This window comes from Pelobates fuscus, chromosome 13 (assembly GCF_036172605.1).
Source record: "Pelobates fuscus isolate aPelFus1 chromosome 13, aPelFus1.pri, whole genome shotgun sequence".
In the NCBI taxonomy this organism is placed as follows: Eukaryota; Metazoa; Chordata; class Amphibia; order Anura; family Pelobatidae; genus Pelobates; species Pelobates fuscus.
Window position 1 is genome coordinate 53,961,319 of NC_086329.1, and position 25,471 is coordinate 53,986,789.

At 40.9% G+C, this 25,471-nt stretch overlaps 1 protein-coding gene across 3 annotated transcripts in view; it reads right to left on the minus strand.

Moving 5' to 3' along the window:
* VCPKMT (valosin containing protein lysine methyltransferase) overlaps nucleotides 1–25,471 on the minus strand; it is an 89,521-nt gene that overhangs the window by 54,871 nt on the left and 9,179 nt on the right. The window contains exon 6 of one of the 3 annotated variants that reach the window (XM_063439907.1): nucleotides 23,014–23,494. The exons of 1 other annotated variant lie outside the window; for it this stretch is intronic. The gene's annotated coding sequence lies outside the window, so the exon portion shown is untranslated. Of the gene's footprint in view, nucleotides 1–23,013; nucleotides 23,495–23,703; nucleotides 24,315–25,471 lie in introns of those variants that run through there. One more of the 3 variants, XM_063439906.1, reaches the window with a different exon arrangement.

Below are 25,471 nucleotides of genomic sequence, written 5' to 3' on the forward strand. Positions count from 1 at the left end.
TGTGGCATATTGAACGGGAACTTCGCACCAGACGAGCAGAGGCACTCTTACGGAGGGGCTGAGAGGGCCCAATAAAGCATAAGAACTCTGAGATCACCCTTTTTCAAGATCAGACACCTGCCACGTTGCAAAGATGTTGGGAGTGGAAGCATGTCACCGAGCTCCTTGGCAGAACTCCATTAAATATGCCTGGGGACACCCGTTCTGACTACTGGCCTTCAGTGATGGACACACGCAAGTTCTACACCCAGATGGTGATCCTGCGGCCTACCTGATGGAGTTGGACATCCAAGCCCCAGCAGATTTGGCGTTCCCTGGATCCTCGGCGGAAGAATTGCGTCCTCCCCCACGAGAATGGTTCATGATGGGTGAGTGAGGACCGGCGATATGGGGACCTCGGTTGTAGGCGCCTGGCAGTGACAGAGTAGCCTTTCCTGGGGCCGGTAAGACACGGGGGGTCCACTAAGTTTCGAGTTGGGTGACGGGCCTAACTGGTTTGCCCCATATGATTTTTTGCCACTGTCTTCTTCCCATGAGAAGCAATGTGGGCTGCTATGCCCGGGTGGGGCAACGGTAAGGGGGGTGGGGGAGGAGATATGTCTACCTAGGTTGGGTGGGCTAGGGCTATAACATTCCCTGTAATTTCTTACCTTGGAGGGAGAAGCCGGGTTCCACCCGGGCCCTGGTATGGCTGGAATGCTGTGGGATGTGCGGGAGGTGTTGGGGTAACATCTGGCTACACGCTATGATGGGGTAAGTTGCACCATACGAAGGCTTCAACAGGGGCAAAAAATAACATTTGTCATGCAGCAGGTACAGCACCACTATCTTACTACCACCGACTCACCTCAGCTCTCCACAGACTCTCAACTAGTGTTTTAATGTTGATGCCCCTAATGGTGGAAGAAGCATTTAAATGACAAGGGAGGGGACTGAAAACCCAATAATATAAAAATGAAAAAAAAAGGGGGCGAGGAGGGGGAAACCAAAAACAAACAACATACACATAAGTGGGGGAATATTGCAGAATAAAGGGAAGCGGTTACTGGGGTTTTACAGGTCCGGCTTAATTCGGCTGCTTATCTGCACAACAGGTCTACAGTGTTAGGCATGGGGGGGATAGAAAGTAGTTTGGCCCGGTCCGATGGGAATGGGGGGTGCATCCTTAAAGGAGCACTATAGTGCCAGGAAAACAAACTCATTTTCCTGGCACTATAGGGTTCTGTCTCCCCCCCCCCCCCCCCCCCCCCTCCCGCTGGGCTGAAGGGTTTAAAACCACTTCAGCCACTTACCTTAATCCAGCGCCAAGCTCCCTCGGCACTGGTAAACTCTCCTCCCCTTGCCGACGTCCGCGCCGAAGTCAAACCGCCCATAGGAAAGCATTACTTAGTGCTTTCCTATGGACGTCCAGCATCATCTCAGTGTGATTTTCACACTGAGAATCGCAAAAGCGGCCACTAGTGGCTATCAGTGAGACAGCCACTAGAGGTTGGATTAACCCTCAATGTAAACATAGCAGTTTCTCTGAAATTCGTCCCGGGCAGACAATTATTCAAGAATACCAGACTTAATGTTGATATCATATGGAGACAGGTCAACACCAACACACCAACACTGATCCTGTCGCTCGAAGCCGAGAAGGCGTTTAACAGGGTCAAATGGTCTGTATCTGTTTGCACTATTGGCGCACATCGGCATCCCTGCTCCATATTTAGCAGCAATTTGAGCCATGTACACGAATGTTATGGCACAGATCTGGATATCTGGAGCTCAGGTCACACCGTTTACATTGAGCAATAGCACCAGGGGTGCCCTCTGTCTACCCTGTTGTTTTTGCTCTCTTTGGAACCAATTCTGCAAGCTATCAGATCCAACCTGGGTATACAGGGGGTAGTAGTGGGCAGACAGCAGTTTGTGGTGTCAGGATTTGCAGATGATGTGTTATTATCTTTAACGCACCATAGGGAATCCATGGCGGCACTGACAGCTGTGTTGGAGACATATTAGCAGGCTACAAGGTTAACTTGGCCTTTCGGCAGCAGACACGGCGCCCATTGGACACACATACCACATCCATATAGCGGGGCGGGTTCAGTCCCCCACCTCAAATTCTCCTACGCTCTTCACGCCTTATGACGTTGCTGGTTCCATCTCATATCCCCCACTAGGGGGACTTTAAGGATCCCTCCGGGAGATATTCCCTTGCCTTGATCTCTTGTAGGATGGGTCGCCTGTGGATGCTTTCGGGGCTCTCATGCCCACATTGGCTTCCTCCTCTGCCCCACCCCCATGTTCAGATACTCACGTCACCCCCATACTCCCCATAAATCCTTTGACTTACCACTGTCTGTGGTGCTTACCATCCATTAGAAGGGGCCTGTGGCGACGCTGGGCACATCGTTTTCCCAGCTCCCTACAAATTGGAGGGCAGGAATTGGGGCTGGAGTTAAAGGGATGGCATGTGCCTTACTGTTATTTATTGCTCACTAGTGTTCTTAACCCTACTATTTTACTGTAACAACGTTACCATCTTTACCTCTAGTTAATCACTGTAACTTTATGTACATGCAGTTTTGAAAATAATTTTCAGTGAACGTATTTCTTACATTTTTTCATGTACTTAGTTACTAATATTTTGGCTTATAGAATTTATTTGTAAGCTATTCAATTGTATGCAATAAATGTCGGCTTTACCCACCCCATCTCTTGCTCTATTTTTGCCCATCCTAGCAGTAAATAACTTCATATAGCTCTGTTTTAATCTCCATTCCTGGTCGGAGGTCCTACTCTAATCCACTAAACTCATCAATTCTAAATTTGACATATAAAGGCAGGGGAAGCCGAGGCGCCTATTCCTATAAGACTGTACAGTCTACAATCACACACCTGTGTTTTAACTACCTTTTTCTGTTAAATACCATTTGCATATCAAACTAATCCTACCCATGAGGGCAGAATTGATGCGTAATGTCTAGCTCCTACCCTATAATACTCGCAATAATATCTTGTACGATGCTGTACAAAGGAGGTCTGAAGACTTTTATGGTTTTTCCCCGCACCCCCAAGCCCTAAATAAACATATATTACTTTATATAGACATATATTTTCAGGAAGTCCAAAGGAAAGTTGTGTAATTGATAGCCAAAGTAGGTGTGGCTAGGATGGCAGAAACAATGTGTTTTAACTCCTAAAAGGTAAGGAATTGAGGAGAAGGACTGCAGGTGCATAATCTTCGCACCAAGACCACTGCATTAACCCATTGACTTGTATTTGAATATAAAAAGTAACCACTGACTGTATTTGATAGTGAACCTGGAAGGTGTTAGAGCAAAGTCTTGATGGGATCCTCAGTGCGGGAGGAGGGCTGGATGTGTTAAACAGATTTTTTACTATAATTTATACTCCTTCCTACATCCTGGTCACTGAAACTTAATACTTCACTAACCTCGCTCTACTAGAAATGTTAGATTTACCTTTAAAAATCCTCTCAAAGCATTCACCTAAAGATTATTTATGTGGGCCCCTCTACAGTAACTACAGTCCTGTTTCACTTCCTATTACTATTTAACGTTCTCTGCTCCAGTGATTGTCTCTGTAAACTGAGCAGGTTAAAATGATCATATTATATTGTATAATTAAAGTTAAATGCAGCATGCATTGGCCGAGTTGCATGAATTGGCCGAATTTGGGCAGATGCACTCTGGTGAGTCTGAATATTACAATCCATGAAATTCAGGGTGAATGCCCTTCAGGTATATACAGATCATGCAAATTTAGCAATACAAATATTCAAGGTATTCAAGCCACTTCCTGCACTAAGCGCCCGTGTTACATCTCACATCCAGTGCACGCTTCCTCTCTAAGGACATAGTTTATTTACTGTTTAGTTTGCAAATACAATCCTTTACAACAACAAAAAATCTAATTCAGCTTTAGAACCCTCTGACAGCCCAGCATTCATATATTATCATTTGCAGCAGCACCATTGGCCAGCCAGCACAAAGACTGATAGAATTTATAAGAATTTTTATTAAATAATGGAAGAGTGCTCGCTTCAGGGGCTGCCCACAGAAAATTTTCCGGATGGAGACGGTCAAAGACATGTGTATACATTTTCATTCTAAGGCCAAATTGAGAAAAGGCAAATTCATGGGGGCACTTGTTTACCCTTTCTTCGTATGCTCCTTCCCCCACGGTAAAGAGGATTTCCAACTCCTTTTCCTATTGGTAAAGGAGACCAGGGGATCCTTTTCCACTTAGGAAAGGAACATACTGTCTCCTTTTCCATTTGGTAAAGGAGAGCACTCGATCCTGTGTTCTGTCAAAGTACACTTAACACAGAACTCCGAAGTGAACAATATTTACAGAGAGTGAGAGTACATGTATAGCAGAAATATGTGCAATATGAGACCGTATATATCTGTGAATTATCTGTATATCTGCATTCGTGTACATCAGTGTACAGGGTAAATAGCAGCATAAGTGTGCAATGTTTGTGCAAAGTGAGTACATTGTGTTTTGTTTATGTGGCTTTGAGCTGTTCCCTGCAGTGTTACAGGAAATCCTGTTGAAATCTATAGCAGTGAATTTGTAGCCTGCAGATGGAAGGTGTAAATAGTGTGCTAATTCACATGATGGACTTGGTGTTCAGCCACAGACAATGCTTCCAGTGGTTTGGGCAGCAGAAATAGAATTTCTATAATTGAAATGCAAAAACGTTCTTATTCAGGTGCAAGATGTCTTCTGATCATGTCCGTGTGATAGGTTACTTGGTAAATGCAGCAACTAGTACATGTTCAAATCTCTGGGTAACAGGTTCTTCTCATCTTTCCAAATTCAATAAGATCTGTTTCATTGAGCTGGGTACTAAGACATCTAATTATCTGCCATCAATCTAGACTAGTATGAGAGCAGTTGTTACACCAACATGAGTGATTTTATGGTGTCCCGTAATGTGGTCAATTGCTGGAGGATGACTGCAGAGGCAGATAGATCCCTTATGGAGTCACTGAAGACATCTGATCTTATTAATTGCAGTTAACAATGCACATTTTTTTTCGTATTCAGGAAAAGGAACAGCTTTGGCGGCGTTAACCCCTTCTATACTTGGGGTGCCGTTACAAATATGTTAAAAATAAATAAAAAGAAAGAAAATATGGAAGTGTGTGTTTTTCCTTTACACAATTTTTAGAGGGTATGCAATTTTAATGTATACAAATTTTGTTTTGTTTTTCCCCATAATGCATGTGGAGCCGCTTGACATTTTCTGCATATACAAAGATTTACCACACACACACACACTGAAAGATTTTCGTAAACCTCTGTGTGTCCAATTAAACGGTGTATTATTGGTTTCTATTCCTTTGTAACACCTTAAAATGAAAAGACCTAAATCTTTCCTGAAGATCCTCAGCTGTGTATTTGTCATGTGAGATCTATAAAATTGACTTGTAATAAAAAAGACTTTCAACTTGAGAATAATACTATAAATGTAGATGAAATAATGTTCTTTTAACTAGACGTCATTGTAACCAGATCTTGGGAGAAGTAGATTTTTATATGGGTCTTAGGATGCTTTGCTTGTGTGTGCTGTTTTCTGTCCCACGAGAGGCAATTTTAATGTCCTGCTTAGTCCTGTATAAATCATTAACCAAATGCATACCTCCCAAGAGTCCCTCTTTAGGAAGGTCAGTCCCTAGTTTAGGCCCAAAGATCCCTCTTCTAGCCTAATGTCTCCCTCCGTAGAAACTAAATATTATTAGTGTCGGAGTGTATAACAGCTCTTCACAGCAACACAGCTCAGAATAAAGTGCCTTTAAACTACAATAAATTTGTTTTTACAATTCAGTTAATGTAGGTAAAGATATGTTTGTCTTGTTCTAAATAATATTTTTACTATCGGACTATGCCAGTAGGTCATGAAGTCACCTTAATATATACCGTAATAGCGACTACTTCAGCCACACTCCCTTAAAGGAAAGTGACCTTATTTCACCTTGTTTAATGTAAAAACTGGAGGTTTGCTAATGGTTTCGTAGGAGACCAAGCTTACTATGTAGGTCACCAATATGCCTGTTACTTTAGCCCTTGTTCTTATTGGGGTTTCAGTTACCTAAAATTAGTTCAAAATAGTATTGCAAGACTGTGAAGGTGAACATTCAGGATTAGTGGCTGATATACTGGTATGCTAAGTATCTGGACTTGGGGTATAATATTAGTGATCAAGGTTGGTGTTTGGACAGGAATACTTGCATTGCAGCCTTACCAGTATAGATCCTCCTTTCGCCAGTGCTGGGATCGATTACAGGAGGCGTCATAGAATGACTTACAAACACTAAAGCAGAGGCGTAGCTAGAGCTTTCGCCGACCAGGGCGGACCCCGAGTTTGCTGCCCCTCTAAGCACGGCCTTATTACTAAAGTGTCGTCAGCCCAGCCATGCTATGAGGAATACAGGGAGCAGGGATATGACGTGTTTCATATCTCCCCCCCCCCCACCCCCCTAGTGGGGACAAATAGTGACTTTTAATTCTTTCACCCAATGAAGTGAAAGAAGTTGTATACCTGCCTGTGAGTGGCGTTATTTGGTAACAGCCAGGGCTGTATAAACAAAGTGATTTAACTTCTAAACAGCAAAGAATTGAGCAGCGAGACTGCATAGGCATGATCTATACACCAAAACCACTTCATTTATTATTAGTTATTTTATTAGTTATTTTAAAGCTTAGTGTTCCTTTAAATGTTGCTCCCAAAGTGTTCCATTTAATGTTGTTTTAAAATGGAGTGATATTTGTCCATGGAGGGTTCACAAATCTTTATTATATAACGTATCTGTTAGACGCCTTTTAAATCACAAAGCTATTTGGGAAAAGTGCATTCAGGGTTAACATAATTTTTTTTTTTTTTTTTTTTAAGTAAAGTGATTAATACAAATTTGTTTTCAAGCACCTGGCGCAGAGCAGCCGCCAGCGCATGCCTCTTTATCATCACACAGTGAGCCGAGCTGATCTAGAATACACAGATAAGGGTAACAATGATTGCTGCCAGCTCAGCAAGACAGCAAGCTTTTTTTCTTTCCATTGTATTCACTGGCACGGCGTTTGCTTGGCATACCCTGGGCGCACTCAGCCCGTGCTATGAGAAGAGGCAGACTGAGCATTCTGAAAGGGCAGTCCATCTCTTATATGAGCCAGGTTGGCTTTTATAAATGAAAAGCTAAATTAATTGTTTTCTTCTTATAACCACCCCCCATCCCCCCATTATCACACTGCTTCCATCACTTTGATGTATATTGTCTACTCCCAGAATGCTCTACAGGCCTATGAATGGCAAAATATTAAGGGAGATGTAGTGCATTAACATCGTATGCCCCTGGTTACAGCTTTTATTGAAAACACATATAGATAAGCTGTTTAGAGTCATTATTTATGTTTACCACTTCTACCCTTTCTACATCACTGTTAGTCTTTTCTGCACTCTGCCTCCTCCGACATCACCGGACGGAGGGGGAGGTAGAGTGCAGGGCCGCAGTTGCTTTAGGCCCACCTAATAGCTTTCAATGCTTTCTAATGGGGATTTCACCGACGCTGGATGTCCTTATGCCGCCACGAGGAAGTGCCTCTAGTGGCTATCTGATTGACAGCCACTAGAGGCAGTCTTAATTCTGCAATGTAATCATTGCAGTTTCTCTAAAACGGCAATGATTTACATTGCAGGGTTAAGGAGGACTGGAACACTGCACCCAGGCCACTTCAATGAGCTGAAGTAGTCTGGGTGCCTATTGTGTCCTGTTCTATCTAGTATCCTTTTTATATTCCCTTGGTTAGTCATCCTGCTTCCACTGGACGGCTGTTCCTGGTATCTACTACTTTTTCTTTGTCTTTATTGAGTAAGGTAAGCCTATTTACTACTCCCCCTTCTATATCATCATTGTTAACCATTAGTGCTTTTATGCAAATACAACTTTTTCAAGTTCTAAAACGCCTACTATATATTCTCTTTCTCTGTCAGGAGAAAGTGCTTAATACTAAACTGTACTTTTTGTTTTCTAAACGCTGATCGTGATTTCAGTAACATTTGTAATATAATATCGCCATGGTATTGTGTAACTAGTTTGTCGTTTAGACTCAATAAGGCCTCAGACTGGTGATTATTTGCACCAGAAACCTTGTATAGTTAATGATTTACTCTAATCTGTATGGTACAAGTCAGATCTGCAAATCTTACAGCGCATTCTTCTGCATATCAATACACTGATAAAATGACAAGTCACATTTGCGCTTTGTCATTATTTAATCATTTATGAAACAGTCCTGTCACAAAATCAACCATCTGGGCAACGGCCTTCCTATTGAGTTTAGATCCACTGAGCTAAATGACTAGGAAGTAACAGGAGTGATTGAAAAACTGAAATCCAGGAGGGTGTAACGACGTTAATTTCTAAAAGTGACAATTTCTATTGAAATCTGAACTTTTTGTAAAATGAACAAAAAAAAAATAAAGAGGACACACTCATCACACTTTATGGATCTGGAGTATCCCTTTAATTTGAAATGTATTCCTGTTTTTTGTTGTTGTTTTTTTTTTAATAAAAACTAAAAAAGTGAAAAATAAGCAAACTTTATAAATCATGTGCTTAACATTATTAAATTTCCTTTGCAGAGATGTTATTTCTGTCCCAGCTTGTGACGTGCTTTCTTAATTATGCTCCTTCAAAGCATGAAATTCCTGGGGGATGACAACTAAGGAATACTGTGGCCAATCGCACAACAAAAAAGCCTTTTGATGGCGGCTATGACTCCAGCGTATCTGTGGCCAAGGTACTGTGCTTGTTACTTCTCTAACATTTCAATTACTTAAACTGTTAATGTGTTTTTTTTTTTTCTTATATTGATTGCTCTTGGCCAGGTTAGGTCATTTTGTTCATTTTGAGTTACCTCTCCTATGACCCAACTTCTCCAGGCAAATGGCCAAAACGTTTTAAGTCTGGTTTGGGAAATGCATTTGCCTTTTAGAGTAAAAATGGTGGAATACCATCTGTTTACCCCTCCGTAATTACTGACCCCCCATAGATGCTTTTATGAAATATGTTGCGACTCTTTCATATCTCACAGGGGCAGATCCAGATATCCACTCTCAGTAGCAACACTATGGGCTCAAATGAGACACTCTGTGTCCATAGCAGTCTTCTGATGGGTGCCTGGAGTGTCACACTAAAACATGTCAGAAGAAGTAACAATTTAATGAGTGAGGGAGCAATCACCACGTTATATTCCCATCAAGTGCTAGATTCAGTTCCAGGCAATCTCTGTTTGAACGTTTTCCTACATATAGAGATTTTTTTCCCTTTTTCATCCATATAGAGAATTTTGTTTTTTCTTAATTGGTAAAAAAGTATCACAACGTTATCCTTAGACAAGATGAGGTTAATCAAGCATTAGAAACTGTTTTAAGCACTAAACCACATGGTACTGAGATAGGTGTGATGCAGTACTGCCCCCTGCAGGAAATACAACAGACGTCAAACACAATTGAATTATTCAGTTTCTGGAGCCCCACATTATTTAGCCATGACAGATGGTAGATAATGTGTTTTTAAACATATTATGCACTTTAATTTAGTGTATTATATGCCTATGGGGAGGGGAGGGGAGGTTTGATTTTTTTTACATTTATTTATTTTTACTAATTTGACAGTTGCATCAGACTGTAGGTTCTTTCATTATAGACATATAAAGAAAATACATGGATTCACATACACATACACAGTGAAATACCACTCAATTAGATTATTAGATTCCTACATTCACACACAGGGTTATCCACTAAAGTGGAAATTATTTGGAATTCAAAATGAATTTTACCAAATAGTCAAATTAGAATTACTGTCTAAGTCAATTATATTCAATTAATCAATTGGCTATTTAGGCCTTAAATATTAAATTCACTTTGAATTGATGGGAATTATCACTTTAGTGAATAATTCTGAAAGTGTTACTGCATTCACACACTCACACAGTGAAATTTGACTCAAGTAAACCTCTGTATTTACACAAATAGTGACATTTATTGCATCCCTGCATTTATACATACAGTGACACACCAATCATATAATTCCCTGCATTCACACACACATTCCAGTCAAATAGACCTCCTGCATTCACACACTCCCACAATGAAACTCCACTCAAATAAACCTTTGTATTTACACAAAAAGTGACATTTTATGTCATTAGATCTCTGCATTTACACATACAGTCACACTCCACTCAAATAGACCCATGCATTCACACACACTCTACTCAAATAGACCCTCATGCACATAATGACGCACCACTCAAATATACCCCTTCATTCACTTCATGAATTTTTACAGTGACATGCTACTCAGATGGATCACACACACACACACACACACACCACTCAAATAGACCTCTCCATTTTCACACATACACAGCATTGCTCCACTCAAGTACACTCCTGCACCCACACAGTGAAACACTACTCAATGATATCCCTGCATGCACATAAATACAGTGAATCTCCACTAAATCCCTGCATTTTCACACACAAAGAAAACTGACCCTTGCTTGCGTGTACACACACTCTCTCTGTAATCAAACCCCTGCATTTACACAGACAATGCCACTCCAACCAAACAGACCTCTGCATTCCTATACCCACACAGATGGACGTACACACTTACTTAAATTTCTCACACACTGTCACTCCACACTGTGCGCACGCTGTCAAACAAAAACTGCTTAAAATACGGCAGGTGTTTTAAGAATGGCTACTTTTTTCCCCACAATAAGTAATCTCGGCTTGCCTTCCACAAATTCCCTTATAAATAGGGGACTGATTAATATTATAGAGCACACCTCTAGTTCAGCAAAAAACACTGGTATATGTGAGGCACTCATAGTGGAGTTGGACTGGGTCTCTAATCGTAGAGATTTTTTCTCATTCTAACATTGCCATCAGACTTGTATAATCTGGAAGGCCATCTGGCAAGAAAAGATCAGTTGCCGGACTTTCTTTGCAAGGCTTGTTGTAATTATGCTGACATCCCCATATGGTCATCTTGCTACTGTGCACCTTCATTAACCCATCCACTACTAGCTATCAAGCATGTTTTTTGTCTCCTCATTGAGACAATGCTGTTAGCCACTAGAAGCACTCCTGTTTTGGAACCATGTGCAATAACCTGTGCCGTGTAGGAGGTGCCCAATAGTTTCCCGGTAATAGATGCCACCACAGGCACCTCTTTTCCTATCTTTCCCAAGGACATATAGATTGTAATGGCTTCAAGAACCTATCTGGATTTATGTTTCCCAGAGTTCTTACATTGAATTTACTAATGGTTTTGCAAACTTGTTCTGATATCTAGAGACATTAGATCTATCTGTATTTATGATATCCTCTGGAACAAATTTGATGGATGGATAAAGATATTTGCAATATAGGACAGTAGATATGATAGGGTTGTCTAGCTGAGATACTTCTTGTCAAGATAGTTTTGAAGAGGGACTTGGAGAAGGTCCCTTCATGTCAAGTTGTTCTAAGTTAGTAGTTGCCAATCATTTCTACAATGAGGCACACTTCACTGATACCAAAAACGATATACCTACTATTGTACAATAAAGGAACACACATAAGTACCTGACATTATAGTGTTACATTAACTATTTAGGTCCCTGGCCCCCCTATTTACGGAGATTAAAGGTGTTTTTTACTCACCTTTTCACCCACACAGCAGCAGACTCACCATGGCTGGCTCTGCCTCCATGGCTGAGATTATCAAACATGATGATCTCAGGCAATGCTTTCCCATAGGAAAGAATTGATAGGCTACTGCGCACGCACGTCAAAATGTGGTGCTGCACCAATCAGCATCTCCTCATAGACATGCATTAAATCAGTGCATCTCTATGGGGAGCATTTAATGCTTCCATGCAGAGCGTGGGTACGTTGAACGCCAGTCTGAGTGACTACCACTAGAGGTGTTCCTACGCAGCAATGTAAACAATGTCTTTTCTCTGAACAAGTTAGCTGTAGTGGCTCTGGTGACTATAATGTCCCTTTAACCATCAGACTGATATGTGTTTTTAAATCCTGCAAATCACTATCATTTAATAATGAAAATGTAATTTAAATTACTTTAAATTTATATTTTTGCTTTTTGAGCGAAGCACTTAAATAAAAATAAACCATATCATGTAGATTCTAAATGTTCATGTGAGAGCATGAAATGGATTCTGAGCACTATAACCAGTACGGTGTGCAATAAATATGCTCTCTTAAGTAGGCAAAAGGGTCTGTTCACATATTGTATTGACATATATGCAGTATGTATGTCATTTATTAACTGACCGGTCTGACATGCATGATAAAACGTTAGCCAAACCTTTCGTCCGCTTAAGGCTAGGATTACAGAACTAACATGATCAAATGTAAGATAATACATCCTCCGTAGCAAGCCATTTTGTTTTATGCAATAATGCTGATATTTTCCATGCAAAGCATATTGGAGGGAAAAGCTGTACTAGACAGAGGTTGAATTCATATTTATGTTGCAGAAAAGAAAACCAGTTTTTGAAATTTCTGAAAAATAATTTGGAGCAACTTCTGAATTCAAAACATTTTCTCATTTTATTAGGCAGGTTTGGATGGTAATTTTGGGTTATTTTCCAAAACGTGAAAAAAATGTTCGCATTCGAAGTGGCAAAAGTTAAGTTGTGAATTTTTCCAGATCAGTTTATTTTTCCCTCAGATTTTTCACGCATGAATATGTCCAATTTACTTGCTAATCTATCTATGGCATGTTGTGTGTATATGTTGTATACGTCATTTCATTGTACTTTTAACTTGCAATTGTTACAACATTTAATCTTTCTGATTAAGATACTGTTATATATAGTTCACTCAATCTAGTCCATGATTTATCAATATTTTCATTTGATTTATTGATTTCCCCTTTTTGTATTTGTAAGATTAGTACTGGTAGTGGTTCAGTGTGTTAAAGCGTGTGGAAAAAGTGTTCATACACAAAATTCGTTGTGCTAATGTGTTTACTTAAAAATCCATGACAACCTGTCAATAAAAATATTTGTTTCATATAAATAATTTTATTTTAGTGTTAAATCCGTTTTTATTGATATCTTCACTTTAAACAGTTTTCCCACGCAGGGGATGTAGCTCAAACAGTGCATACGTTATGGAAAAACAGATATAGATTGGTTTTGTTTCTAACTTTTTTTTTTGTTTTTTGCTTCTTTTATAACTTTTTGTGTTAAATTGTTTTATTTTGTGTTGAATGGTCTTTCTTTTGTTTATAGTATAATAGCAGACTTGCATCGGATTTGAAAGTTAGGTACATGAGTGCCTACGCAGAGGCTCAGTCGGTTAAATAACAATAAGTGCACATGCGCCTACGTAGAGGCCATATTTAATGTGGCTTTGTGGTGTCTTGCTTCGGTGCCGTGACTGCAGTGGGCCATGGTCAGGGGTGTGAGCATGTGCAGTGCCGAGTGTACCTTTCTAGCACGTGAGAGGTGGGTAGGGAGGGTAATGTGGAGTGTTAGCGTTGCCTTCCTTCTTGTTTCTCGTTTTAGGTGCCCTAGTCAGCAAGTTTGGCGTTGACTCCTAATGGGGGACTGGTACTGGTTTTCGTACGTGGGCTTGCGTAGTGGTTAGGTGTAGTTTGATTCTTTTTGAAGTTGTTGTGTGAAGTGTGTGCATCATTGCTGGGTGGGGTATTTGAGTTGTTGAACTTTGTCAGTGGAAATTTCTAGCGTGCGGGGGTCAGGCCCGGCGAATAGCGGGGTGTGTTTATGTTGCCTTCCCTCTCGTTTCATGGGTGTAGCTCAGTCAGTAGGTAAGTTATGTACTCCTGGTGAAGGTGAACTGTCGGAGTTGCGGGTTCATGTCGTGCGTTTGCGTGGTGTCACTGCCCGCCTGGGCCTGTCGGCTGTGTGTGTGGCTGGTCGTGCGTGGTGTAGGTGGCTTCTGTGTCGCGTGGTATCGGGATTGTCTCTCGGTCTTTGAGTGGAATTTTTTTTTTGTTTGGATGTAAACGTTAATTGCAGTTTATATCTGTTAGTGGGCATATACTGTGTACGCACAGATATCCTGGACCCAGATGTTCCATCAGTGCCGAGCTCTGGTTTATGTCTACCAGGAACCCATAATGTTCATAAAAAATATCTACTCTTCATGGTAGTACTTCAACCAAAATATCTATCGGAGCCACAGTGTGTGTGCAATTCTAGCCCAGCATTGGCACACATCTGGCAACAGCAGGTGATGATGGTTACATCTGCCACATTGCTTGCGGATATCTTGATAGGAAAAAATGCAGTGATTGCTTCCTTAACAAACTCCTTAAGTAGAATATTCTTCCTTCTATTTATTCATTAAGTTTTGGGGGGTGAAGGAGAGAAAGAACTTAAAATGGCACATTCAGTTTTGAGGTTTTCCATAAAGGTATTTTATAATGTATTATAATAGTAATACAAAAAAAACAAAAAACTTGTAATGATTGCATTGGCATATCACTGAAATGCCTGTGGAATCCTGTGATGTAAGACAATGCAGGGATTACTTTGCCTTACGTAGGAGCCAATATTGTGCAAAATGTGTCAATGGGTTGAGCTTCCTCCACCACATCCTGCTATTTTTTTATCATCCATCACTCACGGTGCTGGTGAAAAAAATATTATTATGTGTGATGTACAATAAATTCCTATGCATCTTGTTGCACAGGAAAACGATCATATATAGAATGTATCACGTGATCTTCCATAGAACCCTGCTTTGTATGTCGGTACATGCACAAGAGTCCCTATAGTACTCTCAGTAGTGATGGTGGCTCCTGGCAGATGAAACCAGGAGCTGAAGACCTGAACCAATAAAATGATGCTGGTACTACCCTCTTCCTCTTCTTTAAAAGGGTCTTTAAAAGTGACAGAGCGCCGCCTATTGTAATATTATTAATAGTAGATATTTATTTATTTTTACGAACATATCAACTTATCTGTGTTAAAACCTACTGCATTCCCAGTCTAAGAATAAATGTTTGCTATGTTTCCTTAGTACACGTCAAAAATGGAACCAGATTATTTTTAAATAGAGGAAGTAAAGCTGTTTTTAGATTGTGTTAAACCATCTGGGGGAGTTTTCTCAGTCAGCTCAAGTTGTTTAATAGGTGACTTGTTAAAATGATCAGACGTTCTGCACATAAGCCTCTGATAGACAGACAGATAGAGATAACGTATTGCTTCATAGCAAAAATATAATGGCTCTTAATGGTGGACTATTGCATCGATTATTGTGGCTGAGTGTGAGCACCGAGAAAAGAAGTGGTCCATGGGCACAAAAGTCCAAGGCACACAATAGGGATACCTCAGAGTAGTTGTAACAAATTTTAAAATCTTTATTAGTAAATCTATAGAATACATGAAAAAAATAAAAAATGAATAATAATAATAAACCAAACACTCCACATCTATAAATCTGGGGAGAGAAATTAAGCTAGATTGGCCTGTAGGGGAATCTATGACAGATCGATCAGTAATTGTATAGAAGTGGTTGACCACTTAAAATGAGTACTGATGTAGATGAGAAAATGTACAGTGGATAGACCTTCACATAACGTCAACTAAACATAGTGCTATTGTAATGCCAGTGGCTGGTCCTAATTAGTATATACTCGAGTATAAGCCGAGTTTTTTAGCACATTTTTTGTGCTAAAAAACCCCAACTCGGCTTATACTCGAGTCAGTGTCTGTATTATGGCAATTTGCATTGCCATAATACAGACAATGGGGCTGTGGGGGCTGCAGAGATCTTACTTACCTCTCCTGCAGCTCCTGTCAGCTCTCTTCTCCTCCGCGCCGTCCGTTCAGCACCTCGGTCAGCTCCCAGTGTAAGTCTCGCGAGAGCCGCGGCTCTCGCGAGACTTACACTGGGAGCTGACAGAGGGAGCTGCACGGACGGCGCGGAGGAGGAGAGAGCTGACAGGAGCTGCAGGACAGGTAAGTTACAGCTCTGCCAGCCCCCCCTTCCCCCCACTGAACTGCCAATGCCACTGGACCACCAGGGAAGGAGAGCCCCCCTCCCTGCTATGTATCAAGCAGGGAGGGGGGACGAAAAAAAAGATCGTAATAATAAAAAAATAATAATTAAATAATAAGTAATAATAAAAAAATAATAATTAATAATAAAAAATAAATAATAATTAAATTAAATAAATAAAAATAATAAATAATAATTAAAAAAAATTAAAATAATAAAAACAAACAAAAAAATTGCCCACCCCCCACCAAGGCTCTGCAACACACACACACACACACACTGCATTCATACACACACACTGCATTCATACACACACACTGCATTCATACACACACACACGCTGCACTCATACACACACACACACTGCATTCATACACACACACACTGCATTCATACACACACACACACACTGCATTCATACACACACACACACACTGCATTCATACACACACACACACACTGCATTCATACACACACACACACACTGCATTCATACACACACACACACACACACACGCTGCACTCATACACACACGCTGCACTCATACACACACGCTGCACTCATACACACACGCTGCACTCATACACACGCTGCACTCATACACACGCTGCATTCATACACACACTGCATTCATACACTCACACTGCATTCATTATACACACACTATAAATAAATATTCAATTAATATATTTTTTTTAGGATCTAATTTTATTTAGAAATTTACCAGTAGCTGCTGCATTTCTCACCCTAGTCTTATACTCGAGTCAATAAGTTTTCCCATTTTTTGGGGGTAAAATTAGGGGCCTCGGCTTATATTCGGGTCGGCTTATACTCGAGTATATACGGTAGTTAAATCAGAGCTTCCTGCTGATAAACATAGCCATGTATGCACCTAGCCACATTGTATTAGAATGTTAAACTGTTATCCAAACAGCAACAGTCTATAATGAAACAAAGTTGCTACACGCTGTATCATTTAGCCTCCAGCATAATCCATTAATTTGGGGTCCTTAGAAATATGCTTCATGCATGCTAGCTTTAAAGGACCACTATAGTGCCAGGAAAACAAACTCCCGCCGACCTGAAGGGAGAGGAAGGGGTTCAACCACTTACATTTCTCCAGCGCTGGGGACTCTCCTCCTCCTTCAGAGCCGCACGCGCATTCAGTCAGTCCATAGGAAAGCATTCTCAATGCTTTCCTATGGACGGCAGCGTCTTCTCACTGTGATTTTCACAGTGAGAAGCGCGGAAGCGCCTCTAGCGGCTGTCAATGACACTAGAGGTTGGATTAACTCCTATGTAACCATATGTAAACGAGAAACTGCTATGTTTACAGCAGGCAGGCTTAATCCTAGATGGACCTGGCACCCAGACCACTTCATTAAGCTGAAGTGGTCTGCGTACCTATAGTGGTCCTTTAAGGTGGTGGTAATCCTAAATAAACCAAATGTTGTTCACAAATTTAGATTAAAGCTTGGTCTTAGTGCATACACCCATAGATGAAGCAGTCACACCTTGAATGCTAAATGTAATAATGTATAGATTGTAACCTGTCTATAATAGAGCAGATACTAGTCAGCCATAGAGCGTATCACTAAACTGCTATAACACCCTAACGAGCATGCTGCAGATATGCTGTCAGACAAAAATCCATGCTGTGGTAGCCTTAACTCGAAGGAGACTAACTGATTGCTAGTAAGCTCCCATTTAGCTGTGATCGCTCTTGGTAAACCAGGTCCGGCTTCCTCTCCCTTCCAGAATATATATGGGTGTATGCTCTAAGACCAAGCTTTAATCAATTTGTGAACAACATTTGGTTTATTTAGGATTATTACCCTAGCATCACCACCTTAAAGCTAGCATGCATGACGCACATTTCTAAGGACCCAAATTAATTGATTATGCAAGGCTAAATGATACAGCGTGTAGCAACTTTGTTTCATTATAGACTGTTGCTGTTTGGATAACAGTTTATTTAACATTCTGATACAATGTGGCTAGGTGCCTACATGGCTATGTTTATCAGCAGTAAGCTCTGATTTAACTATTTAGGACCAGCCACTGGCATTACAATTGCACTACATCTAGTTGACGTTATGTGAAGGTCTATCCACTGTACATTTTCTCATCTACATCAGTACTCATTTTAAGTGGTCACCCTATTCTATACAATTACTGATCGATCTGTCATAGATTCCCCTACAGGCCAATCAAGCTTCATTTATCTCCCCAGATTTATAGATGAGGAGTGTTTGGTTTATTATTATTATTCTTTTTTTTTCATGTATTCTATAGATTTTCTAATAAAGATTTTTAAATTTGTTACAACTACTCTGATGTATCCCTTTTGTGTGCCTTGGACTTTTGTGCCCCAGGACCACTTCTTTTCTCTTTCGATATAAAGGGTTATCCCCTATTTGGATACTCTCAGGACACACACCATAGTGGCATATTTCTTTGTTCTGAGTGTGAGCACCGATGACAATCGGTTGGGGACACTGAGAGACCCTGGGGAGTTCCTTAACAAGCCTGCAGCTCAGAAACACAGCGGCTGAGCACGATCACTCATGGATAGTTTTATTAATTAATTTAAAGGGCTCTATGGAGAGCTTACTTCTCTGCAGGTCCCTGGTGTATGAGGGGATTTAACTCGGCTCACACCAAAACTGCTGGGTGTTCCATGCCACCCTAAGGTTCACTCTGTGTAGGATGTCATGGAACGTCCTAATATCAGGAATGGGTTACACTTCCTTTATTGCACAGTCTAATAGAAATTCTAAATTAATTACCTGCTAGAGCCTCCTGTGTGTAATTATGTTCAATTAACAGGGCCAAGGATACTTTTTTAAAATAAACACACTGTATTGTCACATCTGATTGAAAATGAAACCATTTTCCATGTATGCTGAGTGGGTCACAGGCATGGGAGGTGTTGCTAGGGCTGCATAGACAGAAACCAAAGTGATTTAACTCTTAAATGGCAGAGAATCGAGCAGTGAGACCGCAGGGGCATGATCTATACACCAAAACTGCTTCATTAAGCTAAAGTGGCTTTGGTGCTTGGAGTATCTCTGTAAGAGCTAGCCCTGCTGTCAGACAGTTCTAACTCTCTCATTGTTTCAATAGGAGCTGGCCGATCATGATTTTATTTCACACTCTAAAATGACTGCAGTTTTAACATTGCTTAAATCCAATGTTGCTATTTTTTGCGTTTTGTGAATTATTCTGTGATAAATTGATGAAACGTGCAGTGATCGCTATTTTTATCATTCTTTAGTGAAATTACTGAATAGAAAACCTTTTAGAAATCGCATTTTAATATCTAAACCAAAATTATGGTAATATTGCTGGTGCTCCAGAAATACAAAATAGATGATAAAGGTTTCTGAGACAGTAAATTACTAAAATCTGAATTTGTGTAATGGGTAATACTGTTTCACACTATGTAAAGGAAGCGGTGTATAAGTTGTTTGCAGTACAAAGATTGATCAACAATCAATTTTAGGAGCAATATATAAAGGATTGTGCAAATACCGAGAACTGGTCGCCAGCCTCAAGGACCAATATAGCGTTCGGAATACAAATGTGTATTCCTAAAACTATAGTGTCCAAGTCATCATTTAGGTGACCCCCCCCAAAAAAATATAGGGTTAAAAAAGTTAACTTACCTTTTGTCCCGAGCTGCTCTGCTCTATCCTCGGCTGGCCCTAACCTCCTCGCAGAGTACATTAATCTTAGCCAATCCAGTGCTTTCCCATAGGAAACTGTTGGGATGCTTGTGCTCAGGCACAGCACTGTGCCTATCAGATGGTCTCTATAAAACCATCTATTGAAGTGGCCAAGTTTTAATTGTCTGTTTTAGAGTGACAGACACTATTATTATTATGATATTTATAGAGTGCCGTCAAATTCCGCAGCGCTTTACAATGGGTGGACAAACAGACATGTAGTTGTAACCAGACAAGTTGGACACACAGGAACAGAGGGCCCTGCTCAATGAGCTTACATGCTAGAGGGAGTGGGGTAAAATGACACAAAAAGGTAAGGATAGTATTAGACTAGTGACAGCTGCAGAAGAGGAATCAGTCGGGAGCTATTAACAATTTCATTGATACGCTTTTAAGAAGTGGGTTTTTAACGATTTCTTTGAAAGAGTGGAGACTGGTTGAGCATCTAATGGAGGAGGGAAGCGAGTTCCACAGGAACGGTGCAGCCCTCGAGAAATCTTGAAGGCGGGCATTGGAGGTGGGAGTACGGACTGAAGATAGACGTAAGTCTTCAGCAGATCGTAAGGGCCTAGACGGGACATACTTGTGTATAAGGGAGGATAGATAGGTGGGAGCAGCACTATGTAGAGATTTGAAAGCAAGAACCAGAATTTTAAATTGAGCTCTATATTTTAAAGGAAGCCAATGTAGGGACTGACAGAAGGGTGAGGCATGGGAGGTTCAGGCGACAGGAAGATGAGCCTCGCAGCCGCATTCATATGGACTGTAATGGAGCAAGTTGGGAGCACGTAAGACCACTGAGAAGCGGATTACAGTAGTCAAGGCGAGAAAGGATAGTGGAATGGACCAACACCTTAGTCGCATCTGCCGTTAAGTAGGGGCGGATGCGCGCAATGGTTTTTGAGATGGAAATTACAGGATTTGGCACTAGAGACATTTGAACCCTGCAATGAAAATATTGGGGTTCTTGTAAAACCAAAATGTTTATCTAGTAATGTTAAAACTAGAAGGGCATGGCACACAGACCAATTTATAGATGAAGTGCTCTGGGTGCCTGTAGAGACTTTAAGGGACACTATATGCTACATAACAACTTCAACGGATTGAAGTGGTTATGGTTTTGTGATTCTAAAGGCTCTGGGACTCGAATCACTGCTAAAAGGTTTGCTCACTGTTTCAACAGATATTCTTGGTCCCTGGCAGCCAGCAGCCCAGCTCCAATTATGAAATGTCAAGAGACTGAGCTATACTAAGCTTCTCGCCATACCGGGGTTAGAAGGCAGTGTTTGCTGAGCACTCTTGATGAATCACCACCTCAGCTACTGGTATGAATTGGAATGGAGCAAGGTGAAAGCAAGAAGTTGTTATGGTGCTCAGCATGTTCCTTTAAAGATCAACGCCATTGTCACAACAGTCATCAAAAAATTGATACCAACATGCGTGACTTTAGAATCTGTAACTCTATACACAGCTCTGCTGTAGCCAACGAGGCATTTCCAACTAAGTTCTTTGAAAACTAGATATTGTCACATTCTTTTATATCTCCTTGACAATCAGCATAGAGCGAGCAGTAGAAACAATGTTTGTTACTCCAATGCAATGTGTGCCCTGACTGTGGAAAGTGATGTTTATTTTAAAGAAGCACTCTAAACACCTAAGCCACCATAGAAGGCTGCAGTGCTTATGGTGAAAGGGGTACCCTGACACACACTATTAGTTTAACCCCTTAAGGACCAAACTTTTGGAATAAAAGGGAATCATGACATGTCACGTGTCCTTAAGGGGTTAAAGTAGTTAAGCGTTTTAAGACTGGTTTGACAACATACCTGGGGTCTGCCGGTTGCTTGCTTGCGCCAGGGCACTCATGGCACCATCAGCACTCCAAACCGTAGCTTTACTTCTTTGTGTATTTACAAAAAAAATTTGGTATACTGTTTTTGTAAAGGGGAGAAAAGAGCAACAAATTCCAAGTCACAAACAGTGACTATTATTACTGTTGCTGGTAGTCATTGTTCCACTATGTATCATAAGTAAATGAATAACTGTCTAAATTGTGCAGTTCTCTATGCACAAAGGAAATCAACACTCCACTTTGAGTAAAAATGTTGATGCTGCCAATGTTTTTTATTCTGTGACTGAACTTTCCCAGGGCTGTGGATAAGGGTTCTTTTAAAGCATTAACCACCTAACCCTTCAATGTGAAACATTGCCATTTTGTAGAAATGACAATGTTTACCTTGAAAGGTTAAACACAGTCCCTAGTAGTGCCTCTACTGCAATGATAAAGCAAAATTTGGTCATGTGACGTGAACGTTATCAATAGCAGCTCATAGAAATGCACAGAATTCAATGCTTTTCACAGAAAAGGACACATTTACAAATGGGAGACTGCAGGGACAGGATCTTTAAAGGTAAACTACAGTGCCAGGAAAACAGCTTCCCCCTCCCTTGCTGACCCCTAACCCGTCGTGCAGAAGGGGTTAATAACCCCTTCTCTCACTTACCTGGGTCAAGCGCCTTGGCGCTGGCTCGGGTCCCCTCCCATATCAGCTGGCAGGGGAGATTTAATGCACATGTACGGCAATGACCGCGCTTGCATTAGGATTTCCCCAGGAATGCATTATTCAATGCTTTCCTATAGGGTTTTGGGTGACGCTAGAAGTCCTCATGAATAGCGTGAGGATGTTCAGCATCAGGCAACCAAAAGTCGCCTAACAGCCCGGAAGTCTCTTTAGTGGCTGTATGGTAGACAGCCAGTAGAGGTGGAGTTAACCCTAATAGGTAATTATTGCAGTTTCTTAAAAACTGCAATAATTACCTGCTCAGGGTTAAGGGACCTGGGACACTGTACCCAGACCACTTCAATGAGCTGACGTGATCTGGGAGCCTATAGTGTCCCTTTAAGCACAAGAACTACACTAGCTTAATGTATTGGTTTTGGTGCAGAACACTTTAATTCACTACATTTGAGTTTAAAATCAGAGCTAGAACGGATCTGAAAAACGATCCGCTTTACTCACAGTTTGGTTATTTTAGCCTCTGTTTTGCTGTTCACTTTTTATTTTACTATTATTTGTAGTTTAGTATAACATGCCAGCAGAGAGGAAAAAGGAGGGAGAGTTTAGGAAATGTCCTCTTACAAATGCTGTCAATACACAAAATGCAAGGTCACCAGAATGTCATATTAATTTAATTTGTTTCCAAGACCAACGTTTTTTTTTTTTTTTACAAAGTAACATCTTTAAACCATCAGAGCCAGAGGGCATTGTAATATCGTTCTTGCCATATCAGCTGCGTTAATAAAAACAGTCATGCATATGGCACAACACGGGGGGGAGGAATCAAACAAGACCAACAGCAAGCATTCAACAACATTTGTTAACAACAAACAAGACAACCAGTAAGAATTCAACATTTGTTAAACTCAAAACTCACTTAGCCTATTAAGATGTTTATTGATCAGGACTTCATGTACTGGCCAGAATCAGAGATGGCCATATTTACTGCATGCGTGATTTTCTTGCAGCCGTACTTCGTCAATGTTAAACTCCGCCATGCTTTGTTCTTATAGCTTGTCAGTAACAGAGCCTCCAGGATTGCCTTAATTGGTTAACACATCTACCCAAAAGGCAGTAATCCACGACAAAGCATGCAATGCTTTTACAGAGTCGATTCCATCAGAATCTTGAATCCCTACATTCAAAAAGAGGATGAGAAATTAAATTATAAATACCACTAAACTGTGCAATACGGTGTCCCTTTAAAACCATGAGAAACCAATGCATTAATACAAAATATATCTGAGCTCGAGACACAACTGATATAAATTTATAAGGGACCTTTCTTGACTAACAGGACTTAGGGTAATTTTTTTTTTATTCTTTATTTTTGGAGTGCATGGAAATATAACAAGTTCTCGTCATGCCCCAACAGCATTGACAAGTATATGACAAAACATTCGTTAACAGTTGGTCAGCATGTGAAGAAACAGCACAATTTTTATAGAGCAACATATTCAGATTAAAGGACCACTATAATTCCATCACTGGAACGTGCCAAAAGTCAGTCCTGGGCTTCTCACCCATTCATCCAATGCCTAGTCTGTGGGGAGGTCCTTGGTCGCTCTGCAGTGGGTATGTGACTTGCAGGTGTGTACCTTTCGCAAAGATTGCGAGGCTGTACTGTGCCTGGGTGCCTCGTGGTGCTCCTGCACACAGGTCCGCCATCTTGTGGGGCTGTGGATGTCAGAGACCCGTTAGCTTGGCCCTTGTCTTTGCTACCCGCCGCCACTTGCTTTCCACTGGGTTTTGCAAGCCTCCGTGGGGTGACAGGCGTGCGTGTTTTCAGAGATTGCGGTTTCTTCTTGCGGGGGCGCCACAGGTTCATCTGGGTGCTTGGCAGCTTTGGTTGCGTAGCGGGATTGTGCAAGTAGGTCTGTGATTTCGCAGGTTCAGCTTTGTGTCGGTCGGGTTTTGGTGTGACCTCCTGCCGTGCTGCCAGTTGTGCCCAAAACCTGTCAAAGATTAGATTCAGCCGTGCTTGAGAGGCTGCTAGGTAGGCCTCAGTTAAGACTTAGGGTAATTTTAAAGAAAGTTTCAATGATACATTTGGGATTAGGTTTACGAAAAAACAAAAAAACAAAAACTGGTTGCACACAATGTGTATGCTGTTCTTTTCTTACCCATTTCCTATTTGTGCCTAAATATTCCTTACTGAGATTCTTCCGTCATTTTATTTTTCTGAAAAAGTGTGCCATTTTTCTCCCTGACAACTTTTTTCTGAGCCAAGAAAACTGCTTTCCTTTTTGTTTACAGAAGAGCTCAAAGCACCATAAACACTACAGTGCATTGTAGTGGTTTTAATTCTAGGAGAAGCTGACAAACCATGTGCAAATGATATGAGAACTTACCTGAAGTGCTCCAGTTAGCTGCTCCTGGGGAGTCAAGGGGGGCTCTTGGTGGAACCCTGGTAAATTATCAAGCCAATTTACCCTGGAAAAGTGCCATAGCACTCCTGAGTAATGACAGTGTGCTGCAGTGGTTTATAGATCATGCCCCTGCAGTCTCACTTCTCCATTATATGCCATTTAGGTGTTAAGTCACTATTTCAGGGTTTTTAAATTTTAAGTCCTATGCTACAACCCAGGCTTTAACTCACCCGGCCTGACTTTTTTTCCTTTATGCAGCCATAGTCCCACCTCTGCTAGCTGTTTTCATACAGCTTCCATAAATACATTGGTTCATTTTCAATCAAATCTTACAGCACAGTGTGTTTTCTTTGAAAGTTTGTGTGTTTTAGGCACACACAGGAGGTTAGGCTCGAGCAGGCTATTAACTGAGCAGGAGATACATTCTAGATTAAACGTGCAATATTATAAGCTAAAACTTGTTCAGGAAGTTTGTAGGGAGGCTGTGTAAAGTTACAGACAGAGAGGTGTGACTAGGCCTGTATAAGCAAAGTAATTTAACTTCTAACTGGTATATAATTGCTGGAAAAAGGTAAGAATTTAACCCCTTCCTCACCCTAGAGCCCGGTGGGACAGGGAACCCCGAGGGTGATGGGGACCCAAGGACCCTATAGAGCCAGGAAAACTAGTATGTTTTCCTGGCACTATAGTGGTCCTTTAAGCTAAAGTTGTTTTAGTGTCCCTTTAATAATACATATAAATAC